The sequence below is a fragment of the Haliotis rufescens genome, unplaced genomic scaffold (assembly GCF_023055435.1).
Source record: "Haliotis rufescens isolate VD_foot unplaced genomic scaffold, xgHalRufe1.0.p SCAF_11, whole genome shotgun sequence".
In the NCBI taxonomy this organism is placed as follows: domain Eukaryota; kingdom Metazoa; phylum Mollusca; class Gastropoda; order Lepetellida; family Haliotidae; genus Haliotis; species Haliotis rufescens.
In genome coordinates this window covers 32504560-32522416 of record NW_025963791.1, presented here as the reverse complement: position 1 = coordinate 32522416, position 17857 = coordinate 32504560, and the positions used below count along the sequence as shown (strand labels likewise).

The 17857-nt window shown below is 40.4% G+C and overlaps 1 pseudogene; it reads right to left on the bottom strand.

Moving 5' to 3' along the window:
• LOC124132506 overlaps positions 1–17857 on the bottom strand; it is a 37372-nt pseudogene that overhangs the window by 18587 nt on the left and 928 nt on the right.

Genomic DNA, 17857 nt, shown 5'->3' with positions numbered 1-17857 from the left:
CTCCCAGACTATGTAAGTATAAATGTCTTGATTTCCCATCCACAAGTAACAAGAACTGATTCATGTTTGTTAATGCAGAGACTCAATGGCTTGCAGATGCCATCCTGTGATGTGATGACATCGCTGACATATTCCCCTGTCTCGCTTAGTAGTATAATAGCCTTGGCCAGCCGGTCTATAAGCATGATATCTCCAGTGTTGGCTGTAACGATACCATGAGGTTGATGGAGTGCCCTATCTCCGGTAGGGGCGTATCTCCACACGACATCCCCATCTGACGTCACACATGTCACGGACTTCTTCCCCGAGTCAGACACGAGTATGTTGCCCTTGGATATGACACACATGTACCAGGGGAAGGCAAACAGTGTCACGTTGTTGTGTGTAGTGACTGACCTCAGCACGTGTCCCGCCATGTCCAGGATATCAACACAGGCTAGACCACCTGCTGCAAGAGATGAAGGACTCAGAACAGCGAGACTGTAGTACCCCTTGCTTGTTGTGATGGTCGAGAGCAGCACCAGGTCAGGGGTCACCTCTACTGTTACAATATGGCGGGATACAGGGAGAGCAACCATCACCTGCTTCTCCTTCAACTGTGTTAGACCCAATGGAGAGACATCCAGGGGGAGTCTACTTTGACATGCTTGATTGTTTCTAGTGTAGAAGGATTTCACACACTTGTTGGTGTTGTCTGTAACAACAATTGTCTGCATCCCATCTACATTAAGTTCTGTGACGCCAGTTATAAAAGGTATCTCCTCGTCATTCACTGAGGTCGCATCAAGTGTGTGGAACAACACTGGTGAACACTTCAGGCCATTTCCATATGTGACGTCAATCTTCCCCAACTGTAGATCATCTAGGATGTGCTGGACGTTGTCAGTGTCAGGTGTAAACCTTATGTCATCTATTCGCCGTGTGTCTGCTGTGTCTGTGTCCCTGACATCACCCAACTCTACAGCCCCCGACTCCCAGGCCTGATACGCGTCATACAGGTCCATCTCACAGTCCGATACCAAGGCCTGGTCAATGAACTCACAATGTTGTCTGTACATCTGCATCTCAATCTCCTCAAGCTTTACATCAGCATGAGTCTGAATGATGTGTCTTTCTGTTATTTCATCCAATTCATCTAACAGCTTCTTTTCCTTCTGTCGGATGTACTCTATAACCTTATTAGCTATCAGATTAACCTGCTCTTTTACTGCCAATTTGTAGTCTGTAAATTTATCTATTTTGAATTTATGTCTCTCTATTCTATTGCGTTTGCCATGACATTTTGTCCGTAGGATGTCACTTCGCAAAGCTAACTCCGATTTCATTCTTGCCACTTGTGAATTGATTGTGACGACAGACTCACATTTCCTGTGGTAGACCACACAGCAGGACTGACACAGTGACTTGTTGCAGTCTTTACAGAGATATTCCACTTTCTTATCCTTGTGTTCATGACACATGACCTTTCGTCTTTTCTTCACCTTGATATCTCCAGACAGGTCACATAGTACATGGTCACGAGATGAGGGACTAGCACGATGCATCTTGACACACCTTTCACAGAGAGTAACTTCACAGTCTGGACACCAGGATATCGCTGGAGTTGTCTCCCCTAGCTGGCCACATAATGTGCAACATTTGGCACCTGTGTCTGTGAAAGAAACAATTGAGCATCTATTGTACACCTGTATGAATGTAAATACAAACATCTACCATTGCACTTGAAAACTTACATGACACCACATATAATCAGGCACAATCTGGAATTCGAACTCACTATCATGGGAGTTGGGTGATACAACAATAACAGGGAATTGGAGGAGTCTGCTAATGTGCCTCAACATGCACGACGTACAGAGCGCAAACGTACGTCATTCATATGAACTGAAGTATATTGGTAGGCTGTACTTGGCCTGGGGAACAAACGAATCCTATGAGTGGTAGCCATCGTTCTAGAAGGTAGTCCAATAGACATCGTCACTTGGCGTGGGAAAAAATGGAGCCTTGTGTAGTAAGTAGTGAGTAAGTAAGACAATGACACGATTTATGACATACATCTAACATAGTAGCTGTAATTTCATTCGCCAACAAATACATCCATATAACACATGTACACAGAAGCTTAGACACATGCGTTGTTGTGGCACTATGGAGTTCCTATCCTTAAAACTTGTCTTAGATTGTGGGTGTGTCTTACCTTCAGTAGTATCTCCAGCCTGTGTGTCAATCAGCCCCTGTATAATGATGCTGGGTTTGATCTGCCCCGCCCACTCCTCCACTGGCCGGCTGGGGTGGGGGACCTTGGTATCTTGTCGACAGAAGGCACAGGGGATCGTCTTGGACTGTACAGCATCTTGTCTGGTTTGGATGTATCCCGTGACACATTTCCTGCAGAATGTGTGATCACACCTCAGTGTACAGGGGTCTGTGTACAGTTCCTGGCAGATCACACAGGTGAGGAATTCCGTCACTTTCTCAGCCCGCGACGTCGCCATCTGTAAAAGAAAAATGAGAGTATGAGATTTGGCACAATCACTCTTTACATTTTCAGGAGATCCTTTAGTTGCTTTTTAAGCTTGAAATATAAGTGTGACAGTGAAAAGTTAATACATTTTTAGGATTTAACTTTTTGTTTTATTAGGACACTGTTAAGTACAGAATGACATTTTGCACTAAACATATAACAAATCTACTGAAATATTGTGTGAGAGTTTTCAGTAGAAAACCATGATGGAAGATACACTGTACACGTATGTACATAGCTGCTGATATTTAAAATTGATAACTATTACCTGTTCAAGGTTGGTGTACCCACAAAGTGTACCCAAATAGAGAAATTTACAGCAGTGTATATTGTTGTATCCCGGTAGAGACGTGTTACGCTTGTTATGTTTATGCTTATGCTTATGTCACATTCCAGCCATTATTACCACGGGAGGAGGCGTCAGAAATGGTCATCCTGGTAGTGTATGTATGGATTACTGTAGGAGTGGCAGTGTCGGCATTGCTTCAACAGAACGTCTAATTATTATTAAAGGCTACATTTTAAAACATACCAACACAGTCCTGTTTGAGGGATTATTGATCCACCTCAATGTCACTGAGTAAAGACAATGTTCTCGCTGTCACGGTACAAGGGAGGTAACTGTGAAGATTAGTGTCGGGGTCAAAAACACATGTTTTTATTGCGTCAGTATTTCATGAAGGACGAAGAACTTCGTTTACCTGAATTAATAAACTTAAACATGTCAGGCAGCTGTAAAACTAACTCATTACATTAAAATGTAAGATATAGTGTATCAACATACTTTGCGTCTCAGAATACAAAACGGAATCTTGCTCTACAAGTCCTACTTTCGGTTTCTCTTAGTTTGAAGGGTCATCAATGGGCGTGTTCACAAGACAAAATCAGTATTAAAGAAACAAAAAACCTTATACAAGCTTATACTGTATACCGCTAGTTGACGAATATATAATCCTTTATCGTGTGCACTGTCAGCTCCACTTACTGTCCTGGAAGTCTGTAAATAACCAACTCCCGCCATGGCACACACCTGCGTCTACCTGCCTCTTCCGCATAACATACAAGGGAGATAACTGCGATACCTCGACTTGCGGTGATTGATAAAGTATCAGTGTTGACGACCACGTAGGTCCTTGGATCGAATCAGGGGTGATTGCCATAGGCGGGTGAGATATCAACACATTGCAATATTTAAGAAATAAACGACGAGGGGGAGTTGTTTGTGGTACAATAAACACTGCAGGGAGAAAAACAAACGAGGGATTATGTCGTTTATTCCTGGTTTATTCTATCTGCATTGTTTCATGCTGGAGATTGTCACCAAATGACTTCTTTCACTTCAGGCCCAGGGCCCTTTGCATACATGTATGTTTGTGTTTGAACGTTTTATAATCCTGAAGTGTGATTAGGGTTGAGGGACGAACACATATATTAATAGTAATTCTGTTAGTCAACTGATTAGAATTGATTAATAATTTTAATACGTTTAATCATGCTCCCTATTGCAAAAACGTTGTGTGAAAGGTGGGTCTGGATACGTATTTCAACGGTGAAGTACAGGTTAAGTAATTGCCTTATTAAAACAGTTCACCACAATCACTATTCCGGAAAGGAATAGGGTTAAAACACTGTTGAGTGTCCTCAGATTCACTGTCCTTATTTCTATATACATCTTGCATCTTATATTATTGGTAGTGGAGCTCGCTATGTTATAAGCAGTTTTCAAATCACTGAAGCATAAACAAGGGCTGCACCTTGTATAGTAAACCCCCTGCATTCAATAATATAGTCTGATGTCTATATATTAATGTGTAAGCGTTATTGATCCTTGACCTTCTGCCATGGATGACTAGAAAAGAGATGTTGAAGGTCATGATAAAGGTAATCTTATTGATTAAAACCCGTTTCATGAAACGATCCGAAATGGACTTACCATCACATATGTTACTAAATGCTTCAACACGCCGATAAGTTATGATCGTGCCATTAGATACAATATATACGTATTGTTTATACCATGTTTCATGGCGATCGAGATATGTTTTGTCATATTTTCTTTGCCAGAAATCTTTCGAGTCTCCTTTTTTATTACACTTGCATAAAGTGTCATGGTCAAATGCGGTAGAATAGGTCTTCAGCAACCCATGCTTGCCGTAAAAGGTGACTAAGCTTGCCGTAAGAGGCGACTAACAGGATCGGGTGGTCAGGCTCGCTGACTTGGTTTAAGCATGACATCGATTCAAAGTGCATGGATCGATGCTGATGATATCAGTCACTGGATTGTGTGGTCCAGTCTCGATTATTTACAGACCCCCGTCTGATATATTGCTGAGTGCGGCGTTAAACAACAAACCAACCAGCCAAACAAATCATAGAAATCCTTAAGAATTAATAAAATAACTTAATTATGAAATCATGCACACATGTACGTGTAAAGGGATATAAGTATCTCCCAAAGTTACGGTATACAGGATGTATATGCGCATTGTGACTCAGGGTAGATCGATTTCATTCTTTTGTGTTGGGTGGATGATCCACACCAAAAGCGATGACATACATTACACTACTGCGAATCAACATGGGTCTGTGATAATGACAGGTATACATGACCTGGGGTGAAATTATGAAGGCCGGTGAAGTTCACACATCTACCTGTTTCCATGAAGGTATATAGATGAAACCATGAGCTGAACATGTATTTATACAAGACTGGTCCTTCTGTCTTTATCGTAGCAATCAGGGAAAATTAATATTCATCAGAGCCAAAGTATTTCCAAATTTCTCGAAAACGAATGGCTGTCCATGTTGTTTCGGTTTTGCCAAACTAATGCTCCCTCAAAGTAATAATGGACGTCAATTTACACAGCGTATCACTGAAAGAAGTCTTGTTGGTTTAGTGTTCATCGGCATTTCAGGGGATTTTCTGTCATGAACAAAATTAAAATTATATTCCTCTCCATCCTGTGCCTAGAAACATTGGATTAAGAAGCACATCAGATCGTACATCATGCATCGTTAAACAAAGTCAAAGTGTGTTTTAGAACAAAACTCCGTCCACTATATGCATCAAGTGAACGAGTTGGTGAGGTGGATGGGTGAGGTGGGTGAGGTGGCTCTAAACAATCTCATGATGTGTCAGCTTGATGTGGGGTGTAAACACAAAGTGAAGCAGGTCTAAGACGTTTATAACGTTAGATGATCTGAGAGGTGATGTGAGGACTTCAACTTGTTATTAGTCCATTCTGTTCTCCCTAAATGGTGAGATGAGATGAAATGGGGTTTAACGTCGCGTCACGATTATTGCACTACATAGCGAAGTGTGTGTGTTTGGCTGCTTGTACTAGTCTGGACTTATGTCGATTGATAGTGCTATCTCACTGAGGTACCATGCTGCAGTTTAACATGAACACCCCACTCCAACACAGTTTATTGACTCCGAGTCAACTGTCATATCTTTAGCCCCTTAAAGTCGAGCGCCAGGCAGGATAACATCAAGTACCATCTTTTCACGTCTTTTGGTATGACTCGGCCGGGGATCAAACCCCGGACCTTCCGCTCTCTTAGCAGTCGCTCTACCGCTAGACCACGGAGGCGGATCTTCCTATTTGACCTCAGCTACCTACTTGGGTATGTCTGTAGAACAGTTCTCGTTTTGTATCCATCTGATGAAGTGGTAAATCATTATGGGGCAGATATCGTAGATTGGTATTCGTTTCCTATTGTGGACACCTTCAACTGTGCCGTAAATACATGTATCCTGTATCGCGGGAACAAATTGACAAATCGTGTAGCCATCCTAACACAGCACTGCAACAACAATGGATGTACACCAACTATCACATACAAGTGGTTAAGTGATTTCCATGATTCAGAGGGGCGGTAGGGTAGCCTAGTGGTTAAAGCGTTCTCTCGTCACGCCGCAGACCCGGGTTCGATTGCCGACATGGGTACAATGTGTGAAGCCAATTTCTGGTGTCCCCCGCCTTGATATTGCTGGAATATTGCTAAAAGCGGCGTAAAACCATACTCACTCATTCATTCACTCACTCACTCCATGATTCAGATACATGTACAAGTGGATTTGGTGTACATTTGACAATCTGTATGCTATTATCTGTCTACAAGAACATCTCTAAATATATATGAATCAAAACTAACAAACGCAAATTATTGATAGGAAATGTAAACATTTAATTTTCATCAGATATTTAATATATTATCTCAACTCTTACATGTAAACATGACCTTCGAATAACAGAAACCCTCTCACAGTAATGATTTACGCTTCGAAAATGAATTGATAATTGCAAAACATTAGTGATTAGGGCCTAATGCCCATGGGAAACTGTTTTCTGGCTCGGAGAAGGGACGCAACTCTTCACAGCAAACAGTAATGCCTCCTACCGTTTGGTCACCCGTGTCTACTCTTATTCGTATGTCGTTCAAGTTCCATATGGTGTCACGCAGGCCGCCCATATGCAGCTGAGACATAACAATGTGCATCTTAATACATGTTGTCCTTCCCCGTTATCCCCTCCCTTTCATCCTCACACATCATCCCGAGATGTGAGAACTCAATCCGACAAAGCCCTTCATCGATTTACATTCACATACTATGTGAAGACAAATGTCTTGATTTCCCCTCCACCAGTTACAAGAACAGAGTCATGTTTGTCAATGCACAGACTAATTGGCTGATTGATGCCATCCTTTGATGTGAGGACATCGCTGACATATTCCCCTGTCTCGGTTAGCTGTATAATAGTCGCGGCGATCTTGTCTACAAACATGATATCTCCTGTGTTGGTTGTTAAGATACCAGTAGGCTTACGGAGAGCCCTATCTCCGGTAGGGGCATATCTCCACACAACATCCCCATCTGACGTCAAACATGTGACAGACTTCTTGCAGCAGTCAGACACGAGTATGTTGCCCTTGTTGTTGACACACATATAGGCGGGGTAGGCAAACAGTGTCTCGTTGTTGTGTGTAGTGATTGACCTCAGCACTTGTCCTGTCATGTCCAGGATATCAAGACAGTCCCAAGTACCTGCTGCCAGAGATGAAGGGCCCAGAACAGCGAGACTGGCGTAGCCCTTGCTTGTTGTGATGGTTGAGTTCAGTACCAGGTCCGGGGACACCTCTACTGTTAGGATCTTCCGTGAGCCAGGGACAGCAACTATCACCTCTTTCTCCGTCAACCGTGTTAGGCCAAATGGAGAGTCATCCAGGGGAAGTCTACTTTGAGATGGTTGATCGTTTCTGTTGTAGAAAGATTTCACACACTTGTTGGTGTAGTCTGTAACAACAATTGTCTGTATGCCATCTACATAAAGTGATGTGACACCAGGCATACTAGGTATCCCGTCGTCATCCTCTGAGGTCGCATCAAGTGTGTGGAACAACACTGGTGAACACTTCAGTCCATCTCCATATGTGACGTCAATCTTCCCAAGTTGTAGGTCATCTAGGATGTGTTGGACGTTGTCAGTGTCAGGTGTAAACCTGATTTCATCTATTCTCCGTGTGTCTGTAGTGTCTGTGTCCCTGACGTCCCCCAACTCTACAGCCCCCGACTCCCAGGCCTGATACGCTTCATACAGGTCCATCTCACAGTCCGATACCAAGGCCTGGTCAATGAACTCACAATGTTGTCTGTACATCTGCATCTCAATCTCTTCAAGCTTTACATCAGCATGAGTCTGAATGACTTGTTTGTCTGTTATTTCATCCACTTCATCCAACAGCTTTTGTTCCTTCAGCCTGATGTGCTGTATCATTTTATTGGCGTAAAGATGGATTTGGTCTTTAGTGGCCAATTTATTGTCTTTTATTTGATCTAATTTCAACGTATGTCTCTCTATCCTTTTACCTTTGCCATGATATTTAGTCTGCAAGATATTTCTTTTCAGAGTCAACTCTGACTTCATTTGTTCTACTTGTGAATTGATTGTGACGACAGAGTCACATTTCCTGTGGTAGACCACGCAGCATGACTGACACAGTGACTTGTTACAGTCTTTACAGATATATTTGACTTTCTTGTGCTTGTGCTCTTGACACATGATCTTGCGTCTCTGCTTAACCTTTACCTCCCCAGACAGGTCACATAGTTCATGGTCACGAAATAAGGGACTAGCACGATGAATCTTGACACATCTTCCACAGAGGTTAACTTCACAGTCCGGACACCAGGAGGTCCCTTGAGTTGTCTCCCCTGGCTGCCCACATAACGTGCAGCACCTGGTAGTAGTGTCTGAGAATAAAAATGAAAATGAATGAAAATCTTTTTGACAACGTGAACATACATAAACCTATACATAAAAAAACATATTGCACAATGACTTGTATATATAATTATATTTTTAAATGCATACATACATTTTCTGGCGCTGAACGTAACTCATTGATAATATCTTTGTAAAATTTGGCGGTAAGACATTTCAGCAAGAGGTAGGCATCCCCATGGTACCAATTGTTTGCTCAGAAGTTGTTTGATCAAGGTTACGACATTCAAGGCCTCAATAAAGCTTTCAAAAAGTGTTGCAGTAGATTTGTGGAGGACATTTCCCAATTTGATTTGACTTATGTTGCCATGTTTCATCATTTGAACAATTAACTTGCCTTTGCATGTGTTTGTGTCGAGTGCCACCGGTGCGGCTCACCTTTTCGCGAACACCTGGTATCATCACAATGTAATGGTGATTCAGAAACACATGCTGATGATATGATCGGAATCGTACAATCGACTCTGTTTTTTGCAGAGATTCCTTATGAATATGGAAAGGGTTTTGTCGCTTGTATTTACCTTCAGTAGAAGGTCCAGCTTGTGTGTCAATCAGCCCCTGTATAATGATGCTGGGTTTAATCTGCCCCGCCCACTCCTCCACTGGCCGGCTGGGGTCGGGGACCTTGGTATCTTGTCGACAGCAGGGACAGGGGATCGTCTTAGACTGTACAGCATCTGGCCTGGTTTGGATGTATCCTGTGACACATTTCCTGCAGAATGTGTGATCACACCTCAGTGTACATGGGTCTGTGTACAGTTCCTGGCAGATCACACAGGTAAGGAATTCTATCACTTTTTCAGCCGGCGACGTCGCCATCTGTAAAACAGGACATGATAGTATGAGATCACTGTCACAATCAAGATCACTCTACAGGAAATGTTTCAGTTAGATGAATAAGTGATGTTTGGTTTCTTTATTTAATTTTTAAATTTAAGCATGTGAAAGAAAGTTTAAAACGTTATTTCGCATTCAAGTTATGATTGTATTGGGACACTGTGACTTAATGATTGATATGTTGTACTTAAAATACTATTTAGAAACTACTGAATGCCGTGAGAGTTTCCAAAATCTTACCATTAAGAAAGAAAACTGCAGATGGAGAATATATCTTACATACTGGCACTGTTGATGTAAAATTGATTACCAATTACGTATGCAACATGAACACAAAGGTAAGGGTACACAAAATAGAGAATTGACATCAGGGAATATTACTGTAGTTACCGCAGTAGAGGGCACTTGACATGGTCAGGCTGGGAGTGTATGTAAAGACTTATGTAGGTTTGGCAGTGTCGGCATTGCTTCAACAGAGTATCACATTTTTTCTCAAAGCTACATTTTAAAACATACCCACATCGTCCTGTATGAGGGATTATTGATCCATCTCTACGTGCCTGGTTTATATACACGCCCCCTCACTGTCACAGTACAAGGAAGGAAACTGGGAAGGTCAGTGTGTCGGGGTCAAAGATTAATGTTTTTATTTTTTTCAGTATTCATATCGACGAAGGACTTCGTTTACCTGAATTGATACACACAGACAGTTGTAACGAACGTATAACAGTAGAAGTAAGATAAATGTAAGATACAAGGTGTTTCAGGATACGAAACACGATCTTTCTCTACAAGTCATACTTTCAGTTTCTCTGACATTAGTTATAAGTTCCCTGAATGTGTGTGTTCACCACACAAACTCAATATTTACGAAATACAAACCGTATACAAGTTGATTGTGTCTGATGCTAGTAGATGAATAGATACTTCTTCATCATATGGATCCTGTCGGCTTTACTTAGTATCCCGGAAACCTTGAAATAACACCTCCCATCGAGGTACGCAGTTGTGTCTTTCTGAATCTTCCGTATGACATACAAGGGAGGCAACTACGAAACCTCGACAAGTGGTGATTGGGCAGAGCTGACGACAAAGTTGGTTCCCGGATCCAATCTAGTATGACGGACATAGCCAGGCGAGATGTCCACACACCTCAAGATATAAACTTATTGTACTCATTATATTTAGTGTAGTTGTAAAATCCTATCGTGTCACAAGCATTTGTTTTAGCACAAGGACATATGCCGATGTTTACATGAATTGTCCTTTCTTTGAGTATAGAAAGCAAAGTGACTTGTTGGTTAGGGAGCGTTTGGGCCACATGTGTATGCATCTGATGTATGGTGATCTAAATACTACAAGAAAACATTAATGCAAAGCATCAAAGTTCCCCGCGATATGTGAAGCCTCACAAACGCATAATTATGATGTTACTGAAAGGCATGATGGAGCATAATTATATTAACACAAATAACACAACGCTGTTATGGAACAAAATATTATTTATTTTGAGTATTGGGCAATACAGTTGATACATTTGCGTAGGGTAGGTCTATTTAAAAATAGTGTCTTGTTTAACGCAACACTCTGCAGTATTCCAGCCATATTACGGCGGTCTGTAAATAAAGGCGACTAACGGGATCGGGTGGTCAGGCTCGCTGACTTGTTTGATACATTTCATCGATCCCCATTGCATAGATCGATGCTCATGATGTCAATCACTGGATTGTTTGGTCCAGACCTGATTTTTTTACAGACCGCCGTCATATAGCCGCAATATTGCTGAGTGCGGCGTTAAACAACAAACAAACAAACAAACAAAGATAAGGCCTTTTTGCCACAGCCACAAATGCACATACTCAAAATATTTCACGTAGTACCGGGACTAATCAATAATGGAGATTCCTCGTCTCTTGTTTTACGTTTTTTGGTCAGTTTCTTTTTTGTATTTCTTTCTTTCAAAGAATAGTATTTGTGATCATGATGAGTTGAGTTACTTGATCTTTTTCTGTGTACTGTTTTTTTTATCCAGTGTCAGTAATTGTTGTGGAATGTGGTTTACTTGTAACAATGACTGGTTTGAGTTCATATGATGATAATTGGTTGGTTTGTCGTTTAACGCCGCACTCAGCAATATTCCAGCTATATGGCGGCGTTCTGTAAATAATCGAGTCTGGACAAGACAATCCAGTGCTTAATATCATGAGCATCGATCCGCGCAATGGGGGTCGATGCCACGCATCAACCAAAGCCTGACCACCCGATCCCGTTTGTCGCCACCTACGACGAGCATAGTCGCCTGATATACTGTTAAGATGTAACATAACAATTCAGCCATACTACTAAACAGAAGTAAAACCGCTTGTCCATTCGGATCAATCTGACCCAAACCAATCCGTTGATGAGAGTCAAATAATGCATACGAATCAAAATCCGTAAAAATTGCATTGAAAGTTACTAAAAGTGACGAGGATATCAATATTGGCGGGGGCACGGGTGGCCCAGTCGTCTAAGGCGCCGCGATTCGCTGTGCAGTGTTGCGTCCCTTGAACACCCCAGAAATCTATGATTATAGGTTTGTATCCCAGGTTCGCTCCGATTATGTTTCTAGGTTTGTCAGCACCATACCCGTGCTCGTGGGTTTCACAGAAGCGGTAAACGTCAGATACCTGCATCACTTCGGGCTTTCCTCCCACATTAAGCTGACACGCCGCGATATAACTGGAATGCTGTTAAAAGCGGCGTTAAACCAACTCACTCACTCACTCAATATTGGTTGTTGAAATTATTCTATGAAATTTGTTTTCCCTGCTTCAATATTTTGAGCACCTGTGACGGAGCCATAAAACTGATCTGTTATGTAGACAATATCGCTTGAGGTTGAGGCATTGGCTGCTGGGAGCTGATTATGACCTAAATACCCCTCATAGCCATCGGTGTTAACTATGTGACTGAAGAGATCTGTGCCTTCATCCAACAGATTATCGAGGTCAGTGGAACACGGTACAGACGCAAATAGATTTGAGCCATGGGAAACGAAATATATGAGTGGCCAAAGCTACGGCTGTACATTGAATTCCATTAAATGGTTGAAAAATACTACAGCCTTGATGCAAATTCACCGACACACTACTCCGATTTTGCTTTGACTTTGCGACCAAACGTTTCACATGTGGCTGTGTGCGGTGCACTGATTAACGGGGGAGTGGGTTATTCAAAATACGAAATATAACTATTCAAAATATTTCCAGTGAACATGAGCATCCAAACAATCAAAAGTGTTGTATGTCGAATGAGGAATGGTTTAATAATGTCAGCTAATGACCAGAAACGGTCAGATGCATCAATTAACTACATAAAGACGATTTTGAAGTATCTCTTATTGCTGGAAAAGAAAAGCATCAACATTCAACGCACATGATTTGTATGTTTTGTTTCCGTAAATGCGTGGCTTGAAATTTCAATTAAACCAACATGTCGACATACATGCTACAAAATTAACGTTTCCCGTATACTTCCCCGCCTTTAGGGCAGGGGAGAATAAACATGTTATTTAGATATGCATTATAAGCAATGTTAACTATTGGTGATACGGATCATATATGTATTGAACTATTTGTAATAACCTACTACAGTTTATAATTGAATAAACGTGTGGACGGACTTGGATTTGTTTCCACAGATTGATTTGATTCGGTGATTTGTTCAAGTAAGTGAGTTAGAGAGTTGGGTATAACGCTGTCTGCAACAGTATGTAAGTTATGTCATGCCGTTTCAGCCGGACATCTGTTTCAACCTAATTTTATCTGTTTTCAAACCTCTACCTTCGTCTTCCAATAAACTGTAATCAGTAGAAAATCCAACACGATGCTCTGCTTCATCGATTTTTATTTCATAAACCAAGAATCTGCCTTGAAATGACAACTAATACCTGTCTCTACCGTTACTATCGTCATCATTATCTAGTTCAGGAATATGACAAAATAAATCGCCTCAAGGTAATATATACGTCAACTTTACAGCTCATGAATAATGCATATCTCAAAATGTTTTATCATGCCGAATAATGCATATCTTAAAATATATGACCAATTCATGATTAACCTTTGTGGTCAATTCCAATCAAACAGATAATGTTTAATGGTTCTCCTGTTCGATGTCGAATAAACAATAATATGTGCCTTTATGTTAACCAAACAATATCCGTATTTCAGTAAAAGCCACTGAATCTCACTATAGGAATGCATTGTCACAATAATACCAGCTGTAAAACTATCATGGATATGGGTAAGCCCAGCTCTGGTTCGCGTCAACTCAACGTCACTGGCTTTGAGCCTTAATTTGAGGTAAGAACTTATTCAATATACACACACAGTATATAATTGATAATGTGCCGTTTAGTACAACGTAGGGATCAACAATGTGGGAGTGAGGTGAGTGTTTAGCCGCTTAGAGAAGAGCGAGAGAGTAAAAACGACAGTGAATGAAAATGTTATACGGGAACAATAACAATAATTGAATTTACACGTCAAAACTGTATGATGTATGAACACACATGATAGATCCGTATTCATGAACAAATGAAATGACCATACGAGAAACATCTTGCTTGATATTGGCATTTTCATTTTTGTTTTTCATAATAAAATAGACAGAAACAAACATTGACGCGAACGTACATTGTACATTCAGCTGCGCCTGATTTCTAATGTTACCCTTGTATGATATGGGTACAGCCATGACAGCAAGGTTGATCAATCCACATTAACCACAGAAACGGTATTACAGCCCCTTGCCATTTCAGAAATTTGGGATAGTTACATCAAGACTGATGTTTAAACAAAAACCTGGAAGGACACAAGTTCTATTCATTTACTATTAACCTGAATATGGCATATGTTCCCCAAAACTGAGATTAATAATCAAACAGAATCCGGATCAGGAGATCAGAATGGGGATCGGTGTATCAGTCTCCAGTGTCTATTGATTGTGCTAAAGTACAGCCAGATGTCAGCAAGACTAAAAGTTGAGGGTTGTGCTGACACGTCCATGTGTCATCCATGCCAGATTACATTCATGGGTCATTAGTTGCATGAATAGATGCTTGTACATTACACCTGTAGTCAGTGACGGCCAGAGGTACAAATTGATAGACTCCCTATGTACAGATCCATAAGGGTGGCAGATAGGATTTAGATTTACATCCTACACTTTCCTCCCTGGACAATATTTAATATCAAAACTTTCGCGAGGCTGTGGTGTTTATGAATCAACGAAACAATCGATCCACCTTCGTGGTTGTTTCGAAAACTGACGAAACACGTGTATACCTTTGGTCACAATGTAAGGATGAATGTCTTGATTCCCCCTCCACAGGTAACAAGAAATGGGCCATGTTTGTCAGTGCACAGACCAATGTTGACACACATGATGGCGGGAAAGTGAAACAGTGTTTCATTGTGTGAAGTGACTGATATATTCCTATTCTCCCATGATATAGGCAAATACTTTCTATGCAGATAATACAAGTGACGGGTGTTCATGGAGTACTGCATCCTGCTTACAATTTTCGCGAACACCTGGTGTCGTCATTGATTTTCAGTGTCCCTTCAATTTCCACCATTAGTTTGCCTTTTCCGTCTGATGGTCAGATAATCGAGACCTATATTATCTGGCGTTTAAGTCTTAAATTGATAACGTAGTGGAGATTGTCATGTCTTCTATTACGTCAGGGCCCTTGAATTCATAACGTGTTTGGGATTATCAGTAGGTGTCTTCTATTACTTCAGGGTCCTTGAATAAATAACGTGTTGGAGATTGTCATAAGATGCCTTCTATTACTTCAGGGTCCTTGAATTACTAACGTGTTGGAGATTGTCATAAGATGTCTACTATTACTTAAGGACCCTTGAATTAATAACGTGTTGGAGATTTCATAAGATGTCTTCTATTACTTCAGGGTCCTTGAATTACTAACGTGTTGGAGATTGTCATAAGATACCTTCTATTACTTCAGGGCCCTTGAATAAATAACGAGTTGGAGATTTCATAAGATGTCTTCTATTACTTCAGGGCCCTTGAATTACTAACGTGTTGGAGATTGTCATAAGATGTCTTCTATTACTTAAGGACCCTTGAATTAATAACGTGTTGGAGATTTCATAAGATGTCTTCTATTACTTCAGGGTCCTTGAATTACTAACGTGTTGGAGATTGTCATAAGATACCTTCTATTACTTCAGGGCCCTTGAATAAATAACGTGTTGGAGATTGTCATAAGATGTCTTCTATTACTTAAGGACCCTTGAATTAATAACTTGTTGGAGATTTCATAAGATGTCTTCTATTACTTCAGGGTCCTTGAATTACTAACGTGTTGGAGATTGTCATAAGATACCTTCTATTACTTGAGGGCCCTTGAATAAATAACGTGTTGGAGATTTCATAAGATGTCTTCTATTACTTCAGGGCCCTTGAATCAAATGATTTTTTTTACTTCAGGGTCTTTGAATTAATAACTTGTTGGAGGTTGTCATCAAATGACTTCTATTAATTTCACTGTTCATCATTTATGTACATGGTGAATATTACATTCATTCTCGTTAAATAATATTTTTCTACGAAATGAGTGGAATTCACGACTTTCGTAAAATGGTTATTTAACGGTATATGAGTGTGATATTTTATCCATTACCCACGTGAAATTTGTTTTAATTGTAATACATAACAACTTTCGATTCTTAACACACAAGACTGAAACCCGTTGCAAATCTGGTTGCGCGTGAATATTGTATGCCCAAATATAGGCATTGTTGACATTTCTATGTATACGCATTAACAACATGTTCCTGCTGTTGTGTATGCAAACATGACAGCACCAACGCTCAAGATGTTTTTGTAAAATATGTCTTCAACTTATAGTTATTCAAGCGCATTGTTGTTAGTACGCAGGACAACTGTAAGAAAACCTAAATAGTCAATTAGCGCCGCGCTTCAAATCTCGGACGAACACTGGGTCATTCGTACCGACGGGGTCCCGGCTGTGCTATCAAAATGGTTCAGTTTCCCCGATCAGCTGAATTTATATCCTGTCCGTAACATTTTGGAAGAGAGAAATCAGAGTGTTTGCCAAAGACATTTATGTTTACTGTACCAACCTATGCTGAAGACGTGAAAAGCATCTAGTAGCACTACTGTATGCATAACTATTATATAATGCAAAGCGAAACTGATGCGTGTGACTATCTTCTTTCGTTTAATAAATTGTTTGTTAATGTCTCTCACTTTCGTGGGATTCCTTCAGTTCTGCCTTGTAGTGAATGACGTCTCGCGATTGTTGTTATGAATGAAAAGCAGAAGCAGCAATATGAGACAAAACAAATATAACCAACGACAGGTCAAATAAAACACAACAGCAAACTTCAACCTGCTTGGAATTACATTTATTTAATACCACTTGCAAAATATTACAGTCTGGACTTTTGAAAAGCTAGATTTATACTTGTTATTTGTTTATTACATAGTGTTGAATCATGTTGGAATATCAACTAAATAACACTACAGTCATTGAATACAAGTATATATTTGTGATTTAATATTGATGGGAATACAATAAGAGTTGATGATGCTTACTGAAAGGTGGTATCATGTTGTAACTGTGACATTCACATTACAAACGTCAACATATTTAACAGGTGAAGTATTCTTCATGTCAGTTCCACATTGGAATCCTCGGATCGGGACGAGAATCCTACAAGTGCTACATGAGTTATGAGCTATATGAGTGCTTCTCGTGAGTGCAAAGGATAGACGTACATAGTCTCACTTCGGGAAATAGAATGATGTACGTATTAGAAAGAATATAAACACGTTATACAATCAGGGTTAATGAGGAACGGTAACATGTCTGCGGACACCTTTGGCTAAATACATGTGCAAAACATGAAAAAAGCAATATATTCTCAGGAAATCAAACCTTGAAATGCACTTCTCCTATTCGTATAGAAACTGTATCCCCAATTGGAAAAGAATCCATGAAGTAGTTTTCAAGTTATATGTCGCACAAACGATGAAACAAAAAGCAATTCACAACATGAAAAACATCATATTTACAAAAATACACATATCAACATCAAGATTTTCCACTGCACCTTTTCTCTTAATAGAGAAACCGTTCCCTCATTTTAAAGAGAAACAATGCAATAGTGTT